The sequence below is a fragment of the Bos indicus x Bos taurus genome, chromosome X (assembly GCF_003369695.1).
Source record: "Bos indicus x Bos taurus breed Angus x Brahman F1 hybrid chromosome X, Bos_hybrid_MaternalHap_v2.0, whole genome shotgun sequence".
Classification (NCBI taxonomy): domain Eukaryota; kingdom Metazoa; phylum Chordata; class Mammalia; order Artiodactyla; family Bovidae; genus Bos; species Bos indicus x Bos taurus.
The window spans coordinates 128,838,456-128,854,538 of NC_040105.1; positions in this window are offsets into that span (position 1 = coordinate 128,838,456).

The following is a 16,083-nucleotide window of genomic DNA, read 5'->3' on the forward strand; positions in this document are numbered from 1 at the left end:
AAATGAATGTGTGTGATGTAAATTTATGTGATAAGTATACATGAATTTATGTGGTAAGTGTATACTTTGTGAACTGAAAAATAGTATACAGAACTAAAGAGGTATTATTATTCTAAGTATATGCTATGCTAGGAATAATAAATTTCAGACATGTGGGCTTTATTCTCTATAAGAGGTATGAAGTGTTAGTCACTCAGTTGTGTCTGACTCTGTTACCCCGTGGACTGTAGCTCGCCAGGCTCCTCTGTCCATGGAATTCTCCAGGCAAGAATATTGGAGTGGGTAGTCATTCCCTTCTCAAGGGGATCTTCCCAACCCAGGAGTTGAACCCAGGTCTCCTGCATTACAGGCAGATTGTTTACCAACTGAGCCACCAGGGAAGCCCTTTCAGGCCCTGAACTGTGGTAGAAACACCAAACTGATTTACCTGGAGGATGAGGTGGGCGAGTGGATGCATAGATAGGCACAGAAGAGTTAGTTCCAATATTGACTTGATTAATGAGCAAAGGAAAAGCACAAAGCGTGTGTGCGTGTGTGTGTGTGTGTGTGTGTGTGTGTGTGCACGCGCGTGTATGAGTCTTCCTTACATAGAAGCTTCAGATCTTTGAACCCAATTAGTGATCTGTCATTGCTGTTGGAGTCCCTAGATTGGCACCTTGGGTTTGGCACCAAGAGGAGCACATCAAATGGTTCGCCAGTTCATGGCTCCATAGAATCCTAAGCTGTGGTAGAAACTATTTTTCTGATATGTTCAGAGAAGAACGAAATATAATGGTTATATGCAAATCAGTCTCTGCTTTGAGCATAACAGTTTAAAATGCTTGATTCTGTGGGGGAGGAAAAATAATTTTCTGTTTACCCTCCTAGATTCTTGGCTGGGACCCCCGTAATAAAAGATAGATTAACAGGAGGAAAACAAACAGAAGTTTAATAACATGTATACTCTTTGTCTACAAGAGAGAGAGCCAGAAATGTGAAATAACTCCCCTCAACGGCCCCAGCTACCACCTTAAAAATCGTCTCCAACTAAAGCAGAAGGTTGGGGGTGGGGGGAAGGCCAGCATTGGGAGGCGACCAAGAAAGCACAGTAAACAGGCTAAGATTATTATGCAGATTTAAGCCCGTGCTTTGTCCATTGATAAGAGTTTCTAGGGGTTTACAGTCATTTTCCTCTTCCTGGTACAGAGATGGAAACACCCTTACAAATGGAGATTTCTCTCATAGATGAAAATGTGTCTTACAGAAGGTTAACTTCTACTTGTTTTTCAGAGCTTTTCCTGTGTCTGCTGAACAATAATCAGCTCAAAATATGCCAAAGACATATTTAAGGGTGTCAAACTATGCTTGCCTTCAATTTGGTTACTTTTAATTTTCCTTCTTTCTTTGATTAATTGGGTTGTGAAACTATTGTGTTGTAAGTCAAACACAGTCTTGGGGTCAGTTTGGGGTTTAAATCTCAGCTCTGCCTCTTATTAGTTGGATAATGCTGGGGAAGATCCTTACTGTTCCCGGAGGCCTAGTTTCCATCTGAAAAATAAGAAAAGTTTTTGTGAGGATTTAATGTGATACTGTATATAAAGCAACTGACACTTAATAAATATGCCAAAAATAGTAGGCAAAAGAAAAAGTATGTTTTGGTTGTCTTTTCAAAAGAAAAAAAAATCACTGGAAAGAGACTGGCTCTTCTAGCATTGACTCATGGGGCCTTTATGAAGTCTTTGATGACAGCATTTTTCATATATGTTAATCAACAAACACATTTTCACTATGAGAAGAGTACAAGTATCTTCACTGGTCTGATTGGGGTCGGTTGTTTCCCTCCACATTATAAACTAAATCAGATTTTTTGTGGAAATAAGTTTTTCTTTCAATTTATTTCTTATTGAAATCTAGTTGAAGTACAATGTCATGTTAATTACTACTGTACAGCAGAGTGACTCAGTTATACACACATATATATACATTATTTTTGTATTCTTGTCCATTGTGGCTTATCACAGGATATTGAATATAGTTCCCTGTGTTATACAGCAGGACTTTGTTGTCTAGCCATTATATGTATATGTACCAGTTTGCATCTGCTAATCCCAAACTCCCAGTCCAACCCTCACCCACCACCACCCTCTTGGCAACCACCAGTCTATTTCAATGTCCCTGATTCTGTTTCTGTTTTGTAAACAGGTTCATTTGTGTCATATTTTAGATTCCACATATAAGTAATATCATATGGTACTTGTCTTTCTTTTTCTGAGTTTCTTTACTCATTTATGTTGCTGCAAATGGCCTTATTCCATTCTCCTTTATGGCTGAGTAGTATTCCATTATATATATGTACCACATCTTTATCCATTCATCTGTCTGTGGACATTTAGGTTGATTCCATGTCTTGGCTATTGTGAACAGTGATGCTATGAACATAGGGGTGCATGTGTCTTTTTGAATTATAGTTTTGCTTGGGTAATATAATTGCATTTCTATGTAACTGAATAAAACATTTTGTTTTCTCCTTCTTCTGCCCAGGTTGGTTCTTTGATCCATTCTAAGCAATACCAGCAGATTGCTGCTGCTGCTGCTAAGTCGCTTCAGTCGTGTCTGACTCTGTGTGACCCCATAGACAGCAGCCCACCAGGCTCCCCCATCCCTGGGATTCTCCAGGCAAGAACACTGGAGTGGGTTGCCATTTCCTTCTCCAATGCATGAAAGTGGAAAGTGAAAGTGAAGTCGCTCAGTCGTTTCCGACTCTTAGCGACCCCATGGTCTGCAGCCTATCAGGCTCCTCCGTCCATGGGATTTTCCAGGCACAAGTACTGCAGATTAACTGCCCTGAAATATCAAGTTGAAAGTAGCATTTCTCTACTTGATAGAGTCCAGTATACCCCTGCCCCATGCCCCCCGCCACTTCCTACCAAATTCAGAACTTCCCAGCTTGGCAGTCAAGGCCACATCTGGGACCTTTAGAGGTTTATCCTATGTTGCTCTAAACTAAGGGATCAGTAAATGTCTAACAGTCAATTTCTGTTGACCTTAAACAAATAGAGTGCCAGATATTTCTCCAGCAAAGATGGGTTTGTTCAGGATCAGCAAAGAGTTGAAATTCAGGGCCTGCAACCACAGTGTCCAAGGGAAGGAGAATGCTTTTATAGAGGGGGTAGTTGGGAAGGCTTGAGTAAACAAAGAGTCCATGGCTTTTCACTGGCTGAACCCTTGCCTGCAAAGAAGAGATTTTCTTCTTCCTGTTGGGCTCTGCTATCATCACAGGGCATGAGAGCTCCCCCTTCTGGTCTCTCTTTAATGGAACTTTCTGTTCCCTTAATTATATCTTTACTATTTCCTGTATGTAATATGTGCTTTCTTGGAAAGTGGTTTGGAAGAGAAGGAGAGAATACAGCAAAGAAAAAGTAGAGAATTACTATGAGGATTTCAAAACGTGTACATGTGGTTATATATGCATACACACACGTGTGCATGCATATGTGTGTGTGTTTGTATAATCCAGCCAACTTTTCTCATGCTCTACAAGGATTTCTTCTCCTACAAAAAGACAGCTGGAAAGAGCCACTTATGTAGTCTATGCCACTGTTAACTGAACTACCGTTATTCCTTCAACTTGCTTCAATCTGTCTTGCCTCCACCTTTTGGCTCATATTATCTTCTCTGTTTACCGTCTTCCACTTTCTGCCCTGCATCCATCCCTATCTCCACCTATGAAAATCCTACCCTGCCATCAAGGTCAGGTTCAATTTCCACCTCCGCTTCACACTCCTTCCCTCTCTTCTGAGCTCTTCATGTACTGCCCATGTAGTGTCAACCTCTCCTAACCCTGTGTTTTGTGTTTCTTTCCTGATAGCAGGGCTGCCAAAGACAGTTGTTCAGGTAGTGCTCTGAATTAAGGTACCCAGCCAAGGGGGCAGAGGGGGGATGAAATCTACCTGCTAAGATGGATTGGGAGCACTTGGTGGGAGAACCATTCTTAATTTACATAGATACACAGTACCTGTTCTCAGCTGTTAGATGAACAGTTCCTCGAGGAAGATAATAGATCATGACCATCTTTGGGCTTCCCTGGTGGCTCAGGTGGTAAAGAATCTGCCTGAAATGCAGGAGACCCAGATTCGATCCCTGGGTCGGAAAGATCCCCTGGAGAAGGGAATGGCAACCCATTCCAGTATTCTTGCCTAAAGAATTTCATCGACAGAGGAGCCTGGAGGGCTACAGTCCATGGGGTTTGCAAAGAGTTGGACATGACTGAGCAACTAACACACACACACAGCACTTTGACCAGTGCTCGCTGGAAGCCTCCTTGTAGGCATCAAACACTGTGACTGTTTTCTCTCCCTCTGATGGTTAATTTTATGTGTCAACTTAACTGGGTTAAAGGATGCCCAGGCAGCTGGTAAATCCTTACTTCTGGGAAGATGGCTGTCCAGTGGTTGAGACTCTGTGCTTCCAATGCAGGGGGAGCAGGTTCAAACCCTGGTTGAGGAACTAAGATTCCACATGCCACGCAGTGTGGCAAAAAAATACCACATTCATAGAAACAGAGTAGAATGGTGGGTTATTAGGGGATGGGGGACAGAGATATTGGGAGATGTTGGTCAAGGGGTGCAAACTTTCAGTTATGCAAGATGAATAGGTTCTGGAAATAATATGCAGTCACATGACTATTGTTAACAATAATATATTGCCCACTTGAAATTTGTTCAGAGGGTAGATCTGAAGTGTTCTCACCACTCACAAAAAATGATTACCATTGGAGGTGACGAATAGATTTCTTGGCTTGATTATGATGAATATTTAATAATTTATACTATGTCAAATCATGTTGTACCTCTTAAATTCACTTAATTTTAGTAGTCAACTATCACAATAAAGCTGGAAAAAATTTTATATATATATAAATTAAACTACAAAAATAGTGGAAACCATCCAAATGTCCATTAGCTGGTGAATCGATAAACAAGATGTCATTTCTTCTTTAAATGCTTAAGAGACCTTTAAATGTTTAAGAGATTAAAATTAAATAGAAATGCTTAATACAATTTACCAGTGAAACCATTCTAGGTTTGGCAGTGTTTTTATAGGAAGGTTTTTAATTACAAAATCAATTTCTTTTATTTGATATAGGGCTATAGAGGTTAATTACTTCTTCAGTAAGATTTGATGGTGTCTGTAAAGCTATATTCCTATTTTATCTAAGTTGTTTAAAGTATTGGATTAAAGTTTCTATGATATAAAAAAAAAACAACAAAATGTGGTATGTCTTAAAAATGGGATATTATTTAGCCACAAAAAGGAAGTACTAATACATGTTACAGCATGAATAACCCTTGAAAATATAGTAAGTGAAAGAAGGTTGTCAAAAAAGACTATGCAATGTATTACTCCATTTATATAAAAAATCTAGATCAGGCATACCCACAAATGTAGAAAGCAGACTAGTAGTTGTCAGGGTCTGAGTGGAGACAGGAATGAGGAGTGAGTGATTAATTAGAAGGGTTTCTTTGGGGGGTGATGAAGTTCTTCTAAAATAAGATGGTGAGAATTGTTGTATTACCTTGTGAAGGTACTAAAAGCTACTGAATTGTACACTTTAGAAGGATGAACTTTATGGTGTGTGAATTATATCTCAATGAAGCTGTTATTTAAAAGAAGAAATGAACATAAATGTCCTCTCACCCCAATTCATTTCCAGCACCTTTCAGAGCTTACATATATATTTATTTTTATGTTGTGATCACTGAGTGTCCAATATTTTGTTATACTTTTTCATTTATAGTAGTCCCCTTTTATCTGCAGGGGATTTGTTCCAAGACACGCAGAGGACACCTGGAACTGTGGATAGTACCAAATCCTATGTACACTATGTTTCCTATACATACATAGCTACAATAAAGTTTAATTTCTAAATTAGGTGCAGTAAGAGATTGCATGCTAAATTGCTTCAGTCATGTCCAATTCTTCACAAACCTATAGACTGTAACCCGCCAGGCTCCTCTGTCCATGGATTTCTCCAGGCAAGAATGCTGGACTGGGTTGCCATGCCCTTCTCCAGGGGATCTTCCTGACCCAGGGATTGAACCTGTGTCTATGTCTCCTGCATTGGCAGGAGGGTTCTTTACCACTAGAGCCACCTGGGAAGTCCAGTAAGAGATTATAAGCAATAATAATAAAATAGGACAATTATTAACAGTATACTATAATAAAAGTTGGAGAAGGCAATGGCAACCCACTCCAGTACTCTTGCCTGGAAAATCCCATGGATGGAGGAGCCTGGTGGGCTGCAGTCCATGGGGTCGCGACTGAGCAACTTCCCTTTCACTTTTCACTCTCACGCATTGGAGAAGGAAATGGCAACCCATTCCAGTGTTCTTGCCTGGAGAATCCCAGGGACAGTGGAGCCTGGTGGGCTGCCGTCTATGGGGTCGCACAGAGTCGGACACGACTGAAGCGACTTAGCAGCAGCATAATAAAAGTTATGTGAATGTGATCTCTCTTTAAAAATATCTTCTTATACTATGCTCACCCTTCTTCTTGTGCCAATGTGATATGACAAGATGCCTACGTGCTCAGATGGAGTGAAGCGTATGATAGAGGCATAGTGATATAGCCTTAGGCTACTATTGACCTCCTGACAGTACCTCAGAAGGATGAGCATTTGCTTCCAGTGGTCCTGGATTATTGAACCGTGGCCATATCGATGGTTGGATGTCAGGAACATATGATGTCATGGCTGGAGATCCTGGGTGGCATGGAGTAGGATGGCATGAAATTTCATCATGCTACTCAGACCAACTGCAACTTAAAACTTTTAAAAAATGTATTTATTTATTTTAATTGGAGGCTAATTACTTTACAATTTTGTAGTGGTTTTTGCCATACATTGACATAAATCAGCCATGGGTGTAACATATGTTCCCCATCCTGAACTCTCCTCCCACCTCCCTCCCCATCCCATCCCTCTGCACCAGCCCCGAGCACCCTGTCTCATGCATCGAACCTGGACTGGCGATCTGTTTCGCATATAATAATATACAGGTTTCAATGCTATTCTCTCAAATCATCCCACCCCCACCTTCTCCCACAGAGTCCAAAAGTCTGTTCTTTACATCTGTGTCTCTTTCTCTGTCTTGCATATAGGGTCATCGTTACCATCTTTTAAAATTCCATATATAAGTGTTAATATACTGTATTGGTGTTTTTCTTTATGGCTTACTTCACTCTGTATAATAGGCTCCAGTTTCATCCATCTCACTAGAACTGATTCAAATGCATTCTTTTTAATAGCTGAGTAATATTCCATTGTGTATATGTACCACAGCTTTCTTATCCATTCGTCTGCCGATGGGCATCTAAATTGCTTCCACGTCCTGGCTATTGTAAACAGTGCTGTGATGAACACTGGGGTACACGTCTCTTTCAGTTCTGATTTCCCCAGTGTGTATGCCCAGCAGTGGGATCGCTGGGTTGTATGGCAGTTCTATTTCCAGTTTTTTAAGGAATCTCCACAGTGTTCTCCATAGCGGCTGTACTAGTTTGCATTCCCACCAACAGTGTAAGAGGGTTCCTTTTTCTCCGCACCCTCTCTAGCATTTATTGCTTGTAGACTTTTTGATAGCAGCCATTCTGACTAGCCTGAAGTGGTACCTCATAGTGGTTTTGATTTGCATTTCTCTGATAATGAGTGATGTTGAGCATCTTTTCATGTGTTTGTTAGCCATCTGTATGTCTTCTTTGGAGAAATGTCTGTTTAGCTCTTTGGCCCATTTTTTGATTGGGTCATTTATTTTTCTGGAATTGAGCTGCAGGAGCTGCTTATATATTTTTGAGATTAATTCTTTGTCAGTTGCCTCTTTTGCTATTATTTTCTCCCATTCTGAAGGCTGTCTTTTCAACTTGCTTATAGTTTCCTTCGTTGTGCAAAAGCTTTTAAGTTTAATTAGGTCCCATTTGTTTATTTTTGCTTTTATTTCCATTACTCTGGGAGGTGGGTCATAGAGGATCCTGCTATGATTTATGTCAGAAATTTAAAACTATACATTGTTGATTTCTGGATTTTTCCATTTAATATTTTCTGACCACTGTTGACTACCATAGCCGAAGAAAGCAAAAACAGGGAACAAGGAGGAAATAACCTAACATTATTTCACATACATTTCAATGTGCTGTATTAATCTAATTTATATGCTTCTAATTTTTAAAAGAAAATCTTATCAAAGTGAAATGCATATAATATACAGAAAAGCACACAAACATATGAGTATAAGGATGAATTTTCCAAAAGTAAATACACTCAATGGTTTGTAATTTTGCATAACAAAAATAAAGTGCATCATGGTGCCATACCATAGTTTGCTTCACTCTTTCTCTATTTGGTGGTGAGCAGGGAGCTTTTGAGTTGTTTTTGATATCTGAAATTTATAAATAACAATGCTATAATCATCTTTGTAAATATTACCACTGCACTATGTTATTAATATTTCTTTAGAGTATATTTTTCCAAAGCAAAAATAATGGATCAAAAAGTATGTCAAATACCAGTAGACTGCTTTTTCTGAAAATGCAAATTAATTTCATGTTTCACCAGCAATGTGTAACTGTACCTAATTTACCACAGCTTAGTGAGCAATAGGTTTTATCATTTTAACCTTTACTCCTCTGTTTATAAGGTGTATAATAACACTGTACATAGATTTTAATTTCTCCTCTGTGACTGCTAGGGTGACTGTTCTATTTTCTGTCAGGTAGTTTATTATCTGTAGTCCTCACCTATAAGCTGCCTAGCTCCTTTGATCACTTTTCTAGTGGTATCTGAATGTTGATTTCATATCCTTGTTTCAATTCTAAATATGTTTCAATGGTACAGTCGCACCAATTATGTTTCCACCTCTGTGTTTACATCATGTAGCTTTAAAAATATTTGTTTTGTTTTCTATCATCACAAATTATCTATTAAAATGTGATAATGGATACCCTCCATTTATTTGGTAACAGTGATCCTCCTCTTCTTTATCTGGGGTAAAAATGTTAGTGCATTTTCTTCTCAATGTTTTTATTTTATTTAAGACTTTGAATCATCTAGAATTTATTTTATTCTATGATTTAAGCTATAGACCTAAGTTCCTTGTCCCCATACTGAAATCCGTTAATTAAGTAGTGACTTTTTTTTCTACTACTCAGTTGTTTCTGGTTTGCTGAATGTGGGGTTATTAACCAATTCTATTCTGGGATATTAATATTTCTTATAGCATTTAAAAATCAAATATCATATAGCTTTGATAACTTGTTTAAAAATCTTAAAGAACAAGTCTACAGTAATTGGATCCTTCTGACCAATTTTTCTAACAACTTTGTCAAACTCTAAAACTTTTCTCCATGGCTTTCATTTGCACTGCATTGCATTTATATGCAACTAGCTATCTTTATTGGAGAAGGCGATGGCTCCCCACTCCAGTACTCTTGCCTGGAAAATCCCATGGATGGAGGAGCCTGGTAGGCTGCAGTCCATGGGGTCACTGAGGGTCGGACACGACTGAGTGACTTCACTTTCACTTTTCACTTTCATGCATTGGAGAAGGAAATGGCAACCCACTCCAATGTTCTTGCCTGGAGAATCCCAGGGATGGGGGGGTCGCACAGAGTCGGACACGACTGAAGTGACTTAGCAGCAGCAGCAGCTATCTTTATGCTATTTGGTCTCTCAAGTATTACTTCTCAGTAAATAGCATCATTATTCATGTCTTCCTTTATTTCTCCCACTGGTATTTTATAATTTTCTTTCAATATATCTTTATTCCCTCAAATTAAATGAATTACCCAGTATTTAATACTTTGTCATTATTTTGAATCCCCTTTTTCATTATATTGTCTAGCTATATGTCACTCTTACTAGGAATGTAACTGACTTTTGTCAGTTATCTTATATGTGTTGATGAACATATTTATTATTTTTAATGAATTTTCCATTGATATCTTGGACTTCTTTATATAATCCTGTCATTTAAGAAGAGTGATATTTTTATTTCTTCTTTCCACATGTTTATAACTCATTTCTTTTTTTTCTTCAATCACATTTTATTACAAAGTTAATAAAATGAGATGATGAGAGAGACATCTTGTCATATTTATGTTCTTATGGAGTGTCTCCAGTGCCTCTGGCTCTTGGTTTTATTTTTATTTTTTTACTGAACAAATCATTTTTATATTGTTGTGATAACAGTACATTGAAAAACAAATATTTCTAGTTGTTTGCATATGGAACTTTCTAATGATAGTAAAAATTCAGTCAGCTATTTCATGGCTTTGCAAATAACTTAGGCTTTTGTTTTCAGATGTGTATATAATCATCCCATTAAGAAAACCTTCCATACCTTTTAATTTTGTTTAACCAATGGAACTTATGAATTTTAAGAAATGTCTTCTCACCATCTTTGGAAAATTAGGCCTCAGCTTAAACAGCCCCAGAGAGGATTTCCTGGAAAACTTAATCTAATGTGACCACTCACCTCTAGGTCACACTCTAGCATATCACCCTCTCTCTTTTTTGGCAAAACACGTGACACCATGTGAAACTTTTCTAGTTAGTTATTGGCTTACATGGCTCTCACCCCATGAGAATGGACACTCCAAAAGAGCGGCTTTTTGACTCATCACTGGTGCATCTCCAGTGCCTAGAACAGTGTCTGATACGTATTAGACTCTCAATATATATTTTTGAAGTGCAAAAGTGAAAGTGTTAATAGCTCAGTCATGTCCAACTTTTTGTGATCCTGTGGACTGTAGCCCACCAGGCTCCTCTGTCTGTGGGATTCTCCAGGCAAGAATACTGGAGTGGTTGCCATTCCCATCTCCAGGGGATCTTCCCAACCCAGGAATTGAACTCAGATCTCCCACATTGCAGACAGATTCTTTACCATCTGAGCCACCAGGATATAAATGAATATACAAATGAATGTAATTTTTAGACTTTATCCATTAATGTTATATCTTATATTACAGTGTTTCTAAGTGTATAATACTTTTATACCTAGCTCACAGCAGTTTTGTGTATTTTTATTCTTTTTGTGATGATATTGCTTGGAATGTTTGTGCCTATATTCATAAAACCAACCTATCATTTTTTTTCTTGTTATTGTTGTGTTTGAGCATTTAATTAAACACCATACTGAGAATGCAAATTAGTGCAACCAGTATGGAAAACAGTATGGTGTTCACTCAAAATATAAGAATGTACATCCAGTATTCCACTTCTGCTTCTTTGTTCGATGAAAACAAAGACCATAATTAGAAAAAATATATGTACCCTTATGTTCATCACAGTACTATTTATAATAGTCAAGATGGAAACAACCTAAGTGCCCATTGACAGATGAATGAAAATGAAGATGTGGTATATATACAAAGAGATACTACTGAGTCATAAAAAGAATGAAGTTTTGCCACTTGTGACAAAATAGATAGGCCTCGAGGGCACTATGCTTAGTGAACTAAGTCAGACAGGAAAAAATACTGTATAATTTTATTAATATATGGAACATAAAAAAGCAAAATAAACAAAACACAAACACATAGATACAGAGAATAGTTACCAGGAGGGAAAGGGGAGGGTGAAATGGGTAAAGGGGTGCAACTGTGTGGTGACAAATGGAAACCGAGTTTTCGGTGGTAAGTGTGGAAGGCAAGTTATGACCAACCTAGATAGCATATTCAAAAGCAGAGACATTACTTTGCCAGCAAAGGTCCATCTAGTCAAGGCTATGGTTTTTCCTGTGGTCATGTATGGATGTGAGAGTTGGATTGTGAAGAAGGCTGAGCACCAAAGAATTGATGCTTTTGAACTGTGGTGTTGGAGAAGACTCTTGAGAGTCCCTTGGACTGCAAGGAGATCCAACCAGTCCATCCTAAAGGAGACCAGTCCTGGGTGTTCATTGGAAGGACTGATGCTGAGGCTGAAACTCCAGTACTTTGGCCACCTCATGCGAAGAGTTGACTCATTGGAAAAGACTCTGATGCTGGGAGGGATTGGGGGCAGGAGGAGAAGGGAACGACAGAGGATGAGATGGCTGGATGGCATCACCAACTCGATGCACATGAGTTTGGGTGAACTCTGGGAGTTGGTGATGGACAGGGAGGCCTGGCGTGCTGCAATTCATGGGGTCGCAAAGAGTAGGACACGACTGAGCGACTGAACTGAACTGATGCCGTGGTATACTCAAAAGCTATAGTACATGACTTCCCTGGTGGTCCAGTGGTTAAGAATCTGCCTGCCAATGCAGGAGACTTGGGTTCCATCCCTGTTCTGGGAAGATCCCACATGCTGCAGAGCAACTTAGCCTGGGTGCCACGACTACTGAGCCCATGCCCTAGACCCCATGCTCTGCAGCAAGAGAAGCCACAATAATGAGAAGCCTGTGCAGTGCAGCTAGAAAGCAGGCCCTGCTCTCCACAGCTAGAGAAAGCCCTCACAGCAAGGAAGACCTAGCACAGCCAAAATGAAGAAGTGAACATGTTAAAAAAATAAAATAAATGTTTCTAAAAAGTTGAAGTATACTGTTGTGCTCATGAAACTTATATAATGTTAGAGACCAATGTCACCTCAATTAAAAATAGATAAAAACCAAATTTACTTCATAAAACAAGTTTGATAGTATGCCCTTTTCTGTATTTTTGGACAGATTGTTTAATAATAACAGAAGGATTGTTTCTTGGAAAACTTCTCCAGTGAATCAATCAGAGCCAGGTGCCTGATTTTATATTCTTTAATTTTTTACTTACTGTAATTTCAGCTTTATTGACGTATAGTTGACAATATTTTCTTTTCTATTTTTTCATCTATGAAAACTCTACTCATGTTGATTCTCTGCATCATAGTTGGCATTGCAGATGTTAATGTAGGTTCACATTCATCACTACTCAGTTATTACTTTCTTTTTTGAAAGATTTCTTTATTTATTTGGCTGCGGTTGGTCTTTGTTGCTGCGAGAGGGCTTTCTGTAGTTGCGACAAGCAGGGGTTACTCTTCCTTGCTGCGTGTGGGCTTCTCATTGCCTTCTCTTGTTGCAGAGCACAGTCCCCTGGGCACTCAGGCTTTAGTAGTTGAGGCGTGTGAGCTCTGTAGTTACAGCTTGCGGCCTCTATAGCACTGGCTCAGTGATTGTGGTACACGGGCTTATTTGCTCTGTGGCACGTGGGATCTTCCTGGATCAGGGATCGAGCCAGTATCCCTTGTATTGCAAGGCGGATTCTTAACCACTGCATCACCTGGGAAACCCCTCAGTTGTTACTTTCAATAGCATGTAGCTGAGAATGATAACTCACTGAATCCAGTCATTCACTCATTCAACAAATATGTTTTGAACCATTTTCTCTGTGCTGGTGGCACAAAAATGAAGAAGACACAGTCTCTGTTCTCATGGACTCTATGGTCCAGCTGTGGAGTGTGCTGGTTAATCTGTGTTTATGGTGCCCTTATCCCCACTCCAATCCATTCTCTGCCCTTCTCTGCCTTGCCCTGTGCCCTGGGAGACTGACCTCTATGAATGCAATTGCCAAGGCTCTCTGGCCTTCTGGCCTCAGGTAGGAGTTCATCTTTTGGAGGAATGGCAGGAAATGAGAGGTCACGAGGTAGGAGAGGTTGGTGTATTTGTACCCTCGCTTCCTACCTTCTGGAAGATGGCTGCAAAACCAGGCACTAAATTTCACAGTCCCCTTTGCCCCTAGGTATAGTCATATTCTTTGGAATACAATGGAACGTGAGTTGACAGGGTCTGTATCGGTTCCAGGCTGAGACCTCTTGAGAAGTGGTGGAATTGTTCCCTCTCTCTTTCCTCTTCTGTTGGCTAGGAGCAGAGAACTCTGGGGTCCTAGGAAAATGGTGGAAACACAGAATGGAAGAAACTTGGCCTCTTAATTATTGCAGACAAGAAAGCTGCCCACCAACCAGGAACATCCAGTTTCTACTATTCAATCAGTGAGAAACAATGTGTAATTTTAATGACTCTCTTAGGTTACTCCCAAGTCAGGGAACAAATGCACAACTTGGAGGTATCCTTTAAATGTTTTATTTTCCTTGGGCAGGTCTGTACTGTCCTTCACCTTAAAGTGGAAATATCTGGTATGTAGGTAGCAGGATTTGAATCCAGGTTTTCTGACTCTTAAAGCCAGAGGTCTTTCCTGTGCATTAGAATTGCTAGTAGAAGATGAGGCAATAACTTCTCTCCTCGTTTCTCACTACCATCGCCATTAAAACAAAGCAATGAAATCTATGACCCTTTACATACTTCAAAAAAATCGTGAAAGGTGTAGTAGGTGGTTTAGGGTCATTGAGATTTTATTGAATTCCGGGATTTTCCTCCCTTCAATTACCTTGGTAGTCCCTAGATATAATAGCTGTCTGGATGATTAAGAGATTTGGAAACAAAGATGCAGGATAAGTCAGATGAGAGACAACCTTGTAATGCTGCTGACTTGTTATATAATTGTCCTAAGCCTGAATGCTGGTGGTACCAAACAAGGCTTTGTTGTTCTCAGAAATTTTGCGAGAGCAACTCTGGCATGACATCTTTCACTTCCCAGATAAAATATAGCTTTCCATGAGCAATCCAATTGTGGGTTTAGGGAGAACTTTTTTTGTGGGGGGCCAGAGAATGAGCATCCAGTGTTGTGCTTTTGCAGTGAGATTCATAATTGTGTGTTCCCAGGGGAAGAGATTCAAGAAGGGCATCTTAGAGGGACATGTCAGCCCTTCTCTGTGGCTCAAGGATGCATGGAAAGGGCCAAATAAAGCCTGGGCTTCCGGGAAGACAATCACTTGTGTGGTGGACTTCAAGGGGCATCAGAAAAGCCTCCCTTCACTACCTGCTCTCTCCCCTCCCACACCGATGGCAGCAACTTCACCTGAGCATACTCAGGGTAAAGCACTGCCATCTTCAAAAAACACAAGTCGTCCTGGTCCCAGTACCCATCCAGCTGCTAACTCCTCTATATGAATGAGTGTCTCAGCTCCTTTCCTTTCCGACCACAGAAGCAAGGCTTGGATTGTTGTAAGAGAGTGAGTCGGGAGAGGGCTGTTGCCTGCCCAATTCACATTTGGCTCAGCCATCTTGGACCCAGTTCCCTTCGCATCATTGGAATTCTCCTCTGTACATCATCCGCTCCACAAAGGCTTTCAGATCCTCAGCAGGAGCCCCAGAGACCTTTGCAGGAGTTGTTCCCTGTGGCAGAGTGAGGTCTAGACCCTTAGTGGGCCCTGTGTCTAGGAAGGACGGCCACAGTGCTGGCAGAGGCAGCTGAGAAGTGGCCTTCTGGCTGGGGACCCAGAGCTGGAGCTGCTTCTCCCCAGGCCAGGGCCACCTTTCCCGGGCCTCTGCCACTCAACCCCAGAGGGTGCATCTTGCTCTTGGAAAGATGAGGCACTTTTGACCTTCCTTGGAGGAAGGAGAAGGAGAATGGGTCAGGAAGTGGAGAACAAGTGTTCTGATTCCAAAGGGAAAGGGTGGAGTCCAGGAGGAAATCAATGATTTGTGGATATGATCTCGTGTGTGTATAAGAAATAAATGATACCTGACTTACAGCAGGTGGAAGGGAGAGAAGAAATGGAGGTGGTGCTGGTGCGGAGGGACACTGAAGCTGTCCTAGCTCCTGAGGAACTGGCCTGTGTGTCTTCCCTTCTGGTCCCCAAGGCCCAGACCTTCTTGGGCCATTAGCCTGCCAGGGCAGGCCTGGCCAAATCCCAAAGCAGGCAGAGTTGCACTTTGCTATCCCTCTCCCTGCCTCTGCCCTCAGGTCCCATCCCAAACCCCTGCACCCCTTCCCTGGTTCTTCTCCTTTTAGCATTTTGAGGCCAATATTTCTGAGTTCTCTCTAATGCCTTACAGGAAAGAACCTAAAGCCTCATTCAGACTTTAGGGGCTGACATTCTTAAGTGGCATCCTACCCAGGGAAATTGCCTATTTTAAGAGAATGGTGATGGGACTTCCCTAGGTGTCTAGTGGCTAAGACTCTGACCTCTCAATGCAGGGGTGCAGGGTTTCATCGCTGGTCAAGGAACTAGATCCCATATGTTGCAGCTAAGACCCAGTGCAGCCA